The sequence below is a fragment of the Camellia sinensis genome, chromosome 4 (genome assembly GCF_055761805.1).
Source record: "Camellia sinensis isolate YWXY chromosome 4, ASM5576180v1, whole genome shotgun sequence".
In the NCBI taxonomy this organism is placed as follows: Eukaryota; Viridiplantae; Streptophyta; class Magnoliopsida; order Ericales; family Theaceae; genus Camellia; species Camellia sinensis.
Genome location: NC_138964.1, coordinates 65445304 through 65457995, shown reverse-complemented (window position 1 = coordinate 65457995; position 12692 = coordinate 65445304). Strand labels below are relative to the sequence as shown.

The window sequence follows — 12692 nt, the reverse complement described above, 5'->3', positions numbered from 1 at the left end:
TTTTTAATATTAAATATGTTTAATAAGTTTTTACATAAGTTTATATTAAACTTATGTTTCTTAAACTTATGTTCATAAATTTAAGAAACATGTTTTGAATATAAACTTATGTTTTTGAATATAAATGTTTATGTTCATTTGTGGCAGTATTTTTTACATTTAAATCATAAACATGTTAAATTAATTAATATACCCTCATTTCAATATAAATGTAACCATTTGTGACGAGATAAGGATGGCTGGGGAGTTGAGGTTTCCTTCTATTATTGTAGAAGTTGATTTGCAGGGTGTGGTGAATATGTTTAATGTGAATAGGGAAATGGACCAGAGTGTGGCTATTATTCTTGATGATATGATTCAGCCTTGGATTTTGTTGATGGATTGCAGGATCTACTTTGTTAGGAAGGCTGGAATAAGGCCTATTTGGTGGCTAGATTTGGGGTTAATGGGGGTGGGGAAGTATTGTATTTGAGTTAATGGTTATTTATCAAAAAAAAAAAAAATCTTACATTTGTTTTTCCAAAACAAAACCACCTTCAATCAAGTCCTCATCCCAAAACAAACCTTGGGAGGGATGAGGATCTCATAGAAATTCATATCATTTTTACATTTGTTTGATATGGTTAATGGGGACCTTTTGCTGTAAGTCGAGATGCATTTTTGGGAATCTTTTATCATCTAGCATTTGTTTTTCCAAAACAAAACCACCTTCAATCAAGTGGAAAGGTGCATTTTTTAAAACAATCCAAGAATAAATGTAAGATAAAAAGAATGTGTTGAAGTTGAACAATCTAAAAAGTGACATTGAAAAGCAACTTATTGTTTTGCATTTTCAATTTAATCATGCCATTTCTTTCTAATTGTTTTACATATTATGAAAGCCAAATCTAACTTTTGCATTCATCTTAGGACATGGAATTTAACAGAGATTCTTTATCCCTTCCCTAAAGTAAGAATGTATCTTTCTGGATAATTTAAGCCTTTAACTTGTAAAAAATAGAAATAAATAAATAAAATAATCTTAAAATCAATAAAAAAATAATCTTAAATCACGAAGTATCTAACAATTATACTCAACCATTACATTGGATCACTCAGGTTTTTGGTTGGGGAAGCATCAAATCCCTAGTTACATCGAATCACAATAGGGAGTAGCTAGAAAGCACACACTAACCTAATCAGAATGCTTCTGGTTGTTAAAGATGCTAATTTTACATCTAACCTATTCTAAATCGATGCAAATTTTGTTAGGCAACACAGACTACTCTTGCAACAAAAGGTATATAATTCTTCCAAAAAACAAAAAAAAAACAAAAAAAGAAGATAAGATACGACCAATTTTTTCGTATATAATTCTTCAAACTAGGAAAGTGTTTCAAACATGATAAAACCTATCTCTGCAGTAGCCTGGCCTTCCATCAACAGCTTCAGCAGCAGCTGCTGCTAGATCATCATCAGACTTCACCTTCACCGGCAATCTTAGCAACTCATATTTTCTATATATTTTTACATAGACATATCTGTCCTACAGTTGTTACCTGTTCAACTTTGATTTTTTCTTTTTTTAAACAGAAGTTACCATAGATGCTCTTAGCAAGTTGCGCTTGACTTTAAGACTTGTATATAGAGATTCCAATAATTGACTTGAAGCTTTAACTCCCTCTTAATCAACTACCAATTGTCTCTGCTTTATTGTGAGAATCATGGTAGCAATGATAACACACATACATGGATCTCTTTAATCTGCCCCTGTTTGGCCATTGAAAAAGCATTTGCCAAACGCCACTTAACATAGTACTTTATTATTTATTTTTTCCGTATTATTAATCTATTTTTAGCAAATTACAGCGGCATTTTGCAAAGTGGGTTTGCTATGTTCACACATAATGCTCTATCGGATTATACCCCAATTATCCATTATCCTGATGCCTCAAATTATTTTAACTACATCATGAGTTTCTCTAAACATGATAAGATGAGAGAATTGGTGACTGGGGATTTGATCTATGTTTTATCATTATAAGCTAGTTTACATCATCTTTGATTGAACCACCATAGAATTTGCATATGACCTTCCTCTGATGTTGATTTGTAAGAGCAATCCTTCACAACTTTTTTCTTTGAATTCAAATTTGTAGTTAAAAAAATAAATTTAAAAAAAATCTTTTCTTGAAACTTATGGTAAATTAAAAAATAATTTTTTTATGAAATTAAGAATGAATCAAATCATTAAATTTTAAGAATTATATTTTGTTCAAATTTAGTAAAATTTTAAAAACCATAAAGATTGGATGTGATTGAGATTTGTATAAGTATTTTATAAATTGGTGTTTCCCATTTTGCTGTTATGGATTTTCCATTCAAACTTGGAAGAAATAGAAAATTCCAAGTTGGTGGTATAGTGATGCAGGGCATTTTCATGTAATTGGATCAATTGTAATAATCATCAAAACCCACAAAAAAAGTCTTACTTCTCAGGTGATATTGAAGACAATGAGTGTTTCTTCAAAAATTCAAACTTCCAAATCATTGTTTGCTTATGAAGATTATTTGCTTGTCTTTCACGGTGAGGTTGAAGATGGGTCACACATGCGAACTTCCAAATCATTGTTTGCATTCTTGCAGAAATAGGGTCAGCTATGGCTTAGAAACATCTTAACAGTTTTCTAACATGGATGCTTACAAATACACCTTCCTATATAAGTATGATGTCATTGACATTGAGAGTTTTTTTAATGATTATTGCGAAATAATATATTCCCAAAAATTCTATTGGTTTTTGTTAAAAAGAAAAAGTAAAGTTGCTTATGATCTTTATCATGTTGGATAGGATGAGGCTTGAAAGATTCCATAATTGTGGGGTTGTCCATTGTCTAGGGCTTAGAATTAGAAAAAAGTTGCAGAGATTATTTAGATGTAATCACTTTTTCTTTCATAATTGCTCCTGTTTTTGCATTTCTGTTCTGTCTGCTTTCTTTTAGTAGACACCGTCTTCTGTCAGATAATTTGTTCTCTTTGCTTCAATCGTAAGTTCTTTAAAGGATGCTCTCATTCCTCTTCCTTCTCCTTTACCTGTTCTAGTTTTAAAGAAATTTTGTATAGAGTGGATTTGTTGAGTATAATGTTCCCCTCTAATGGCTGGTCATATAGCTCAGATCAGAGTTGGCCTTTTGGGCTTTGCTATTCCAAATCTAATTCTTGTACCTATATCAAATTTTAACACTACTAACTGCACCATTGTGCTGCAGAACATCAGTGACTTTAGCATGGGGTACTCAGAATTTTTTCTTATAATTTTTTTCTTATTAATATAAAATAGCTCCTATGGGGTCCTCAGAATTTTTTCTTATAATTTTTTTCTTATTAATATAAAATAGCTACTATGGCTGGTCATATAGCTTTCCAAATACCATGAATTAGTTACCACTGACCAGAAAGTGAGCTTTCAACTAATTGACCGTCCATGTGGATCTACTCTGATCAGCTGTTCTCTCTCTATCTCTCTCTCTCTATTAATTTTTCCCTTGGAATTGAATGTACAAATAATTAGAAAACTGTTTCTTGTTTCTTCTGACTCTCTTTTCTAGGTTCACTAGCAAGAAACTCTATGAGGCTATGTCGCAGGAGTATTAACAACTCAAAGGGTTCTAATTGTTTCAGCAGATCTAGATATATTGGCTAGCAGTTCTACAAAATTTGATAAGGAACTTCCTTTAATATCCTTAGATGGAAAACTTATTGCATATTGGCTACTTTTCTAATAGGTACACTTTTTGTTATATGACATGATTAATAGTTATTAAAATTGTTTGGGTCCTTAACTTATGATTACTTTAGATCCCTTCTCTGGGTTGGACCTGCACTTCTATTTTCAACTGCCACTGCAATCAGCATGCTTGGGTGGGATGGAAAAGTGAGGACAATTCTTTCCATTAGTATGCCCAATGCAGGTATCATACATCGTTTCAGTTAGTTAAAATTTTTACTTTCATATTTGAGGTTCCTCAGCATCATGTTATTTTCTCTACTCTTGTTTGATCTATGTATCAACAATTGCAACTTTGTACTATACCACTGCATTTTTGAGCCATCAAGATGAACTTCTGTACAATGCTGTTTGGTGCATTGAATGATCGATTGTTGCTCACAAACCTAACAAAGATAAATCTGAAACAGAAAAGGGGGTTTAGATAAAGAGCTGTCTTGTTGGGCTTCTCGAACCTCTTCTTATTGGATTTGCCACAATGTAACAGAGTTTTGAGCAGAAACTAGACTTGTCAGAATATTGTATCAAATAACATCCAGGTTTTACTTTCCCCTACTAGTAGGCATGTGTTTTGTCACATATACAACTCCTTTGGATATTCAACACTTGTTGGATTCTGTTATCCTTTTCATTTCTATTGTTTGGCTTATAAAGATTATTTAAAAAGCACTATCAATGTAGATTATTTCATTAAGAAGCATCCAGTAAACTAAAAGAAAATTGACATAGGAAAGACAGCTTAGAAGAGAATTCAAAATTGATGTGTTCACTTGGGTTTGTTTCTGGAAATTCTTCTGCCATTTCTGTCTGAAAGTAGTAGTCTTGCTGTATTCTTTATTTATTTGTTTTTCTTTTTGGGTCTTTCTGCATGTGTGCGCGCGTGAGAGAGAGTTTTGCTCTGCCTTTTCTAGCATTTTGTGCTCTGCATGGCTGCACTGTGATCTCTGTGAACATCTCTTGGTCATTTTGGTTGTGTTTTAGCTCTCTTAATGCCCAACTAGCTTTGTTTTGGGTCTGTGACATCTAATGTTGTAGACTCTTGGTGTATTTTTTGTGTAACCTTTTTCTATTTTAGCCTCTGAAACATTACTTCTGGAATTCCTTTTTTCCCTTAATTTGTGCAGTAGCCTAGGATTAGAAACGCTCAGGTTTATGCAAAATCTCAAATACATTATAGGTTTTTCCTTTAATTTGTGCAGTAGCATATGATAGCATGCTCAAAGTACTGATTGATATATTACACATTTTTATGTGCTTGGGAATAAGTCAATGTGAGTGGAGTAGTGGTGCTAGTTAATGAGGTTTAAACTAACTTGTGCAAGTAATTGCAAGTTCACTTCATAGTTACAGAACTATCTGACACATGCTTGAAGTACTGATATATTGCACATTTTTTGTGCTTGAGATTAAGTCAATATAATAGAGTTGTGGCCTGTGAGTGCTATTCATGGATGATAGGGATTTGAATAGCCTGATGATGTATCACTTTCTTTTCTTTTCGCTGGCATACAAACTTAGGTTACCAGCTCATTCATGTCATATTTTGCATAATATGGCTTATTGTAATAATACATGTGTTAATATGATAGGATTAGAAACACTCAGGTTTAAATCATACAGTTCCATGGCCTAGTCAATTCATAAGCTTCAAGAAATATATGATCTTCAAGATGCAATAGGAAGTCCAGTTGCATGACCTAGTTAATTCATTCTTTTGGACTAAATATTAGACTAATTGATTTACGATTTGTAGTTATACTTTTTGGATGTTTAAAGTCGTATTTTAGAGATTAGTGAATCTTATGATTTGGATACTTTTTTTGGTTTGTATGTTTGAGGCTGTTATCAGCTTGATATGATAGAAGTTGAGGATGAAAGTTAATATGCAGGTTGTTTGGTGTATGGATATTAGTTTTTTTTGCTTACTTCATAGTTAGTTTATTCATATACTTTTAGTGGTTTTTGAATTAATTTATGTTTTTATTTTTCAGGTTAGAAATTTTTTGGAGAGATGCAAAATATGGTCAAAGAATTCAAGAACTTAATTTTTCAAGCTTTTTCATTTTTTAATATATGTAAGCACAGTTTAAAACTTTTTATTTAATTCTTTTGTATATACTTTTGAACATATTTAACTTTCATTTATGAAATATATGACGTTATTCTATTCAATATGGTTGTGATTCAAAGTATAGTATATAGCGTGTATTACATTATTGAAATGCGTGTACAAAAATAATATTGATTATTCTGCAAATATGTTGAACTCTTTTTTTATCACACGCGTTAACTGTGATGAGAAATGTATATAACGTGTGATCTTATTTCATTATTAATCATAGGTTTTTTTAGGTATTAATCACACTTAAAATTTGTGATCTAAATATTTATTATCACAGGTTTTATTAGTAATTAATTACACTTAAAAGATGTGATCTAAATATTTATTATTACAACACTTTGTATTCTTGGGTTTAGAATTGAAGTGAGGTGTAATTGAAAGTAGTCAAGGTTTGGTGGTTATGTATGGGTGCTCATGCTTTGTTGTGAACTAGGAGTTGTTAAGAATTGGTGAGCATAAGGTTGTTGCTATTTTTGTTAGAACGGATGCAAATTTCGGGGACGAAATTTCCTAAGGTGGGGAGTTTGTAAAACCCGTGTCCTTTAATCCATTGGAGTGTGTATTTAATTCAATTATTTTCTTTTGGGAGTCTTTGGAATTGTTGCATGTTGATTTCGGAGGAGTATGATCCAATTTAAACTCGTTGGATTTGTTTGTTTGCATTTGTTCTTGTCAAAATGTTCCTTGGAAACTTAAAAATTTTGCCTTGGGGTCTACACTATCCTTCCTAAGGGTCGACCCTTGCATGTTGTAATGTTTCTGGAAGTGTGCTGGAATATAGGGTCGACACCAGCCTTGGTGGTGTCGACACCTGCCTCTTGTTGCTGTCCACAAGGGTAGACACCAGTCTGGGAAAGGGTCGACCCTCTTGTGTTGCCGAATCTGTGTATGTTGGTGGCGGGAAAATAGGGTCGACACCCGCGTGTTTTTTTTCAGATTTTTGGGCTGGTTTGGGCCTTACCTTTGGGGGGGTTTTGGGCATATTATTTTATTGACCTTGGGGCTACTTGTCTACAGCTGTAAATAGGCTCCAAATACATTTCATTCCACTTCTTCTCTTCTTTCCTCTCTCTTAAACCGTGAGTGCTCCTCTCTCTCTCTCTCTAAACTCAAGCTTTTGGCACCAAAACCTCTAGATCTACTCACCTAGAGTGATTGTTCCACCTTGGTCCCTTAAGCAAAGTGTAGATCTCATCAGAAGCTTCCTCTTGGTCCGATTGGTTCGTGGCTTCGTCGCCATTGATGTTTGGGTCGTCATCTCTTGGCTTCAAGAGGTAGGGGTCCTAGTTCTCCTTCAATGCTTACATTGATAGATAGATTTGTAGTATTTTGGAGTATATAAATGCAAAATCTACATTTTGAGCATATAGTGTAAATTATGAAATTTTGGGGTTAGGATTTGAAATGTTGGGGTTCTGTTATTGGGTTTAGATTATGGTTTATGGATTATGGACCTAGGGTGTATGATAAATGGGAAGATTGGAATAAAAAGTAATGGGTTAAGAAATTTGGATATTTTTTGAAATTTCTAGATTTTTCCTGAAACCCTAGGTTGATTTATGATAATAATCAATATTTTGGCCCAAATTGAAAGTAGAATCATGAAATTGGTAGGTTGAATTATATATGTACAAGTTTAATTGGAATTTGGTTATGTTTGAAAATTATGTTTAAAATTTGCGAATGAACTTTGTTATGAGCGTTGTAAATCATGTTATAATGAGAAAGGAAATTGGGGGAAATGATTTATTAATGATATAGATGACATAAACTCGATTATGAAATGTTGAAATGGGATTTAAGAATTTCTCTTGAATTATGTTGAATTATATTTAAGGGGAAATTATCAGAAAGTCCTATTTATCAATCTGTTACTCCATCTGGTCCCACGTTTATTCTCTTGGATGGACAAGTCCTGTTTGATATGTTTTGTGAACAATCAAGTCCCGTTTTAAATTTATGTGATGTGTGTAGACGGATTTAACCCTATTTTGTTTTTTCTCTACAGGTGTATATATGGGATTGAATGCAGATTTTGTGGGATACGTTTCCTAATCTACGTTTGGCAATTCGGATCTGTCATTCAAAATCCCCATTACCATCATCGCTGTCTTCACTCTCAGATTATCATCACACTCCACAAGCTCCTCCATGGCCGATCTCAGCCTCCCGATCACTAATTCCACGTGATTCGCATCTCCGTTCACCGCCGTCCTCGCCGCCTCCACCACCACCAGCGTCGCCATCCTCGCCTGAACGCTAACCACCTCCTCCTCCAATTCCCTCTCTTCTCCTCCTACCTCCGCCGCCAATCTTTCCAATCTCCTCCTCTGCTCCGTCAATAGATCCACCACGTACTTCTCAACGAGTTGAGAAACGAGTCCTGGTTTGAACCCCGCGATCCACAGGAACGAGCGCTCCAGCGAGCTCAACCAAGTCGGGGACAAAACGATGAACACGTTCTGTCGAATTGCTCTCGATTTTTCGGCATAGTACTGTTTGTAGTGAGCGGAGACTCGAGCAATTAGATCTCTATATTTGAATTCATCTTCTTCTTCTTCGATTCGTTCTATGACGAACTAGCCAGCCATTGAAGAAGACTTGAAAGGCTTCGACATTGTTGAGTTATTAAAATGTGGGACTTCACGGGATGGACTTGCAGTATGAAGTGGGAAACCAAAATGTGGTTCAACAAATTGACGTGGGCCATCAAAAAGTGGTTCAACAAACTGATGTGGTCTACCAATTTGTGGTTATGAAAAATGAAGTCTGCTTTCCAAACGTGGCTTTCCAAAATGTTTTGACCCACCAACGTGTGGGTCACAGGGTCGACTTCCAGTACGATGTGGATTGGATTATGTGTGAACCCAACCAATGATTTGGTTCACGTCGAAACGTCACAAATGGCAATTGAAAAACAAAGTGTCAAACTGTGGAGAAGTTGAAACGTGACACAGTTACACGTATCAAATTGCTTGTTCAAACTGTGTCAAATTACTTGGTTCACAAAAAAAAAAAAAAAAAAAAAAAAAGTGTCAACTTACTTCTGTTCACGTCACAACCCACGTCTCATGTTGTGAGTGTTACACACTTACTAAATTAAAAAAAGTATTAGTGTACTTTTTCGATCAGCATGACACACAAACACCCATTCATCTTCTCCCACACAAACCCACACCAAATGTCAATCAGTAATACTAGCAGTGGCAAAATTGTCAACAAACAAATTAAGGGACCATCCAGTCACTAAGAAAACATTCAGGACCTTATGAATTACAAGTCCACAAAATAGGATTTACTAGTCAATTCCCCTATATTTTATGATGTTGAGTTGAATCAAGTTGAATCATGTTGCTTATGTTGAATTGTGATGATTACGTGGAATTGTATTGATTATGTTGATTTTGGTTTTGTGATCTAAGATGTAGAGTTTCCAAAAATGGGCTTAATCTCAAATCATTTTATTAAATTCCTAGTGGGCTTGTTTAGTCATTCAACTCAAGAGGATGATTCAATGGGGCTTCTTTATGGGGATGGGAAATGTTTGGTTTTTTGTGAAAATACTAGAAATTTAGAGATTTTGGGGAACATGGGAATGTTCATAAAACTTCTTTCTTTCTTTGAATAGAAGATGAATGGGTGTAAATTTCATAATGTGTTTTGCAAAGAATGGTAATCTTTTAAATATATTGAGTTAGAGAAATGGTTTTGAAAACTTCATGTGTAGTCCTGGATGAGACCATGTTGCTATGACTTGTGAAATAAGGAAGTTGTTGGTATATGGTTGACTTGAGAAGGAATGTTATGAACCATGGAAATTTTTGCAATCGCATATCATTTCATTTATTATTGTGCATGGTGGTTCTAAATCAAGGAGATTTGCATTCATGACAGAAAATGGTTTGTATGAGAAATATGGAAATGTGTATGGCGTAATACGTTGGTAAGTCCAGATAGGGGGTGTAGATGAATTTGATAAGTTGGCCTGAGTGTCCAAGGTGAAATACCCGAAAGCCGCGCAGATAGGTATCGAGCCTTCCGGTTAGCACCGGTAAAAATGACAGTTTGGTAGTGCTTGTTGAGCCTACTTGCAGACACCAGCCTAGGGATTACCAGTATCGTATTTACCGCCCCTATTGAATTAATATTGGAAGTTTGAAATTGATGAAATCATATGATAATATTGAGAACATGGCGACTTGAAACAATGTATTGAACTGAATATTTTTCCTCATTGATTTCCCTTGGCATGGCATTGCATTTACATTTACTTTTGTGTTGAGGAAAAAGCATAACTATATATATATCTTGTGAGAATTCTCTACAGAACATGGAAATTAATTACAAAAATGGTTGGTTTTCGAAATGAATTGGGTGCCCACTATCCCGCCGTTGTAAGTCGGCAAAAGGTGGATTGTGTTGAACTATGTGTTGAGTTGATGATGTTATTGTTGCTTGTGATGAATTTGCGAAATTACATATTGATGGATAATTTGGTTTAAAGAGGAAATGTGCATAGGCATTATTTGTAAATAACGGAAAAAAAAAAAAAAAAGATATGAGGATTATAGACTGATGGTAAACTTAATGAAGTAGTGGTGTTAATAGAAGTAAATTGTAAGCGTTGTTCTATAATTAAATAAAGGATTGAATTGAAAGGGGTTATTAACATTGTGTTATCTTGAAATGAAACTTTGCGGGTGTAATTAACGATGTGAATTGAGTATAGGAGAATTGTTGGTGAGTTAAAAAGGAACCTGAACTTGAAGTTATGGGATTTTAAATTAAAAATGAAGAGTAGAAAAGAAGAATGAAAGGAAAAGAGAAGTATTAAAATGGAAAATTAAATGAGAAATCTTTTGGGAATTGGTTAATAACCTTTAAATGATGTTGTGTCTTAAATATGGTTGTTTTACAAGGATCTATGGTTTTCTAAAGTTAAGGGATGATTTTAATGGCTGAAGGTTTTTCTTAAAAGTGTTTAAATACTTTTTTTTGAGAAAAAGATACCTTACTTATGATATTTTGAGATTATGAAATGTCACTCTACTATATGGTATCGCCCTGCATGCATGATCATTTCTATCTGTGTGTTAGTTATTGATTGAGGACTATGAGATTTCTACTGGGGCATTAGTGCTCACCCCGTTGTTTTATCTTTTTACCGGAAGAATGTTTGGATTATTTGATTGAAGATGTATGAAGTTCTTGAGTCCATTTGTATGACTTCATAGTAGGTGTAAAGGAAGTGGATTTTATATTTGTATTTATTTATTTGTAGCACAATAAGAGTTTGACATGTATGATTGTCATTGTAATGTTCATTGAGAGAGAAAGAGCATGTATCATGGTATTCCTATTACCCAAGTGTAATAGATATTTGTTTATGAAAAAAAAAAAATGGACCTAATTTTAAGGCTTTGGTAATGTTTCCGAGTAATAAAAATTGGGGCGTGACAATTATCAAGGTTTATTAGTTATTAATCACTTAAAAGATGTGATTTAATGTTATTTATCACACTAAAAAGATGTGATCTAAATGTTAATTATCACAGGTTTTATTAGTTTTTAATCACATTTAAAAGATGTGATCTAAATGTCATTAATCACACTTGAAAGGTGTGATTAAAAACGTTATTAATCATACTTAAAACGTGTAATTAAAAATGACTCTTTTTAATCACACTCTCAAAGATCACTTTGACAAAATTTAAAAAGTGTGATTAAATAGCATAGATCACACAAAAAAAAAGTGTGATCTTTATTTGTTTTTATGGTAGTGTGTGAATCATAAGATTTATTGTAAATTCTATTCCACAATAGATTCACTTATAGATTCGCATCCATCTATGCATGACCGTTGATTCTAACAACTACATGACAAAAGTGGGAACATGAACACATTAAAAACAAATAGGAGATAATATACATGTAACGCCCTCAAAATAACTACATTAAACCCATCAAATAAATATGCATTGATATATAAAAGTCCCACAACCTTACATTCATCAGAGTTTCATTACAAAAGTACCACATGTTAACAACAAAAGCAAAATGCCCTACGGGCTTACAACTTTCCAAGTTAACACTTGGTTACAACAAAAGAGTACTAACTCATTTACATATTTAGCCCTTGGCTTGAATTTACATGTAATACATCAAAAATAAAACGACAAAAGTATGTCCGCCTCTAGCCTCCCAAGCTATGTCCTTGGAGGTGGCATGCTACCTGTACCTGAAAATGATATTCCTATATAGGGTGAGCCACAGCCCAGTAGAAATACACTAAACCAACCATGAACAATGACTAAAAGATTAGCAATTGATAGATGGCCAACACTGATACATTCACATAAATCACATATTTATGTCATACGACTTATGAGTCCAAGTTACTTTTCATTTTCCCTTTTTCAACAGATAAGCATGTTAGCTCTATCATCATTTCAACAGATATGTATAAAACTATATCCCACATTCACAGATAAGCATATAAGCTATATCCACATTCCCAACAGATATGTATAACAACAATATCCCACATTCACAGATAAGCATATAAGCTGTATCCACACTTCACAAAGATAAGCATATAAGCTCTATCTTCACTTCTCTAGACAAGCATATGAGCTGTATCTACGGAGTTCATCCCCTATCTTCTCCCAACACTATCCGGTTTAGAGGTACATCCCCCATCTTCCCCTAAACCGCGGAGTACATCCCCCATCTCCTCCTCTACACATAACGTATACAAACACATTGGTTCTATATACAATCACTCAATACATACAGTTAATGTAT

General features: G+C 33.9%; 1 long non-coding RNA gene across 3 annotated transcripts in view; it reads left to right on the top strand.

Moving 5' to 3' along the window:
* The window catches only part of LOC145824697 (uncharacterized), a 29625-nt gene that overhangs the window by 10830 nt on the left and 6103 nt on the right, over positions 1-12692 (top strand). Inside the window, exons 2-4 of one of the 3 annotated variants that reach the window (XR_014366657.1) lie at positions 3588-3764; positions 3838-3950; positions 5758-5938. This is a non-coding gene — a long non-coding RNA (uncharacterized LOC145824697). Of the gene's footprint in view, positions 1-3587; positions 3765-3837; positions 3951-4176; positions 4372-5757; positions 5939-12692 lie in introns of those variants that run through there. The other 2 variants (XR_014366656.1, XR_014366658.1) reach the window with 2 other exon arrangements.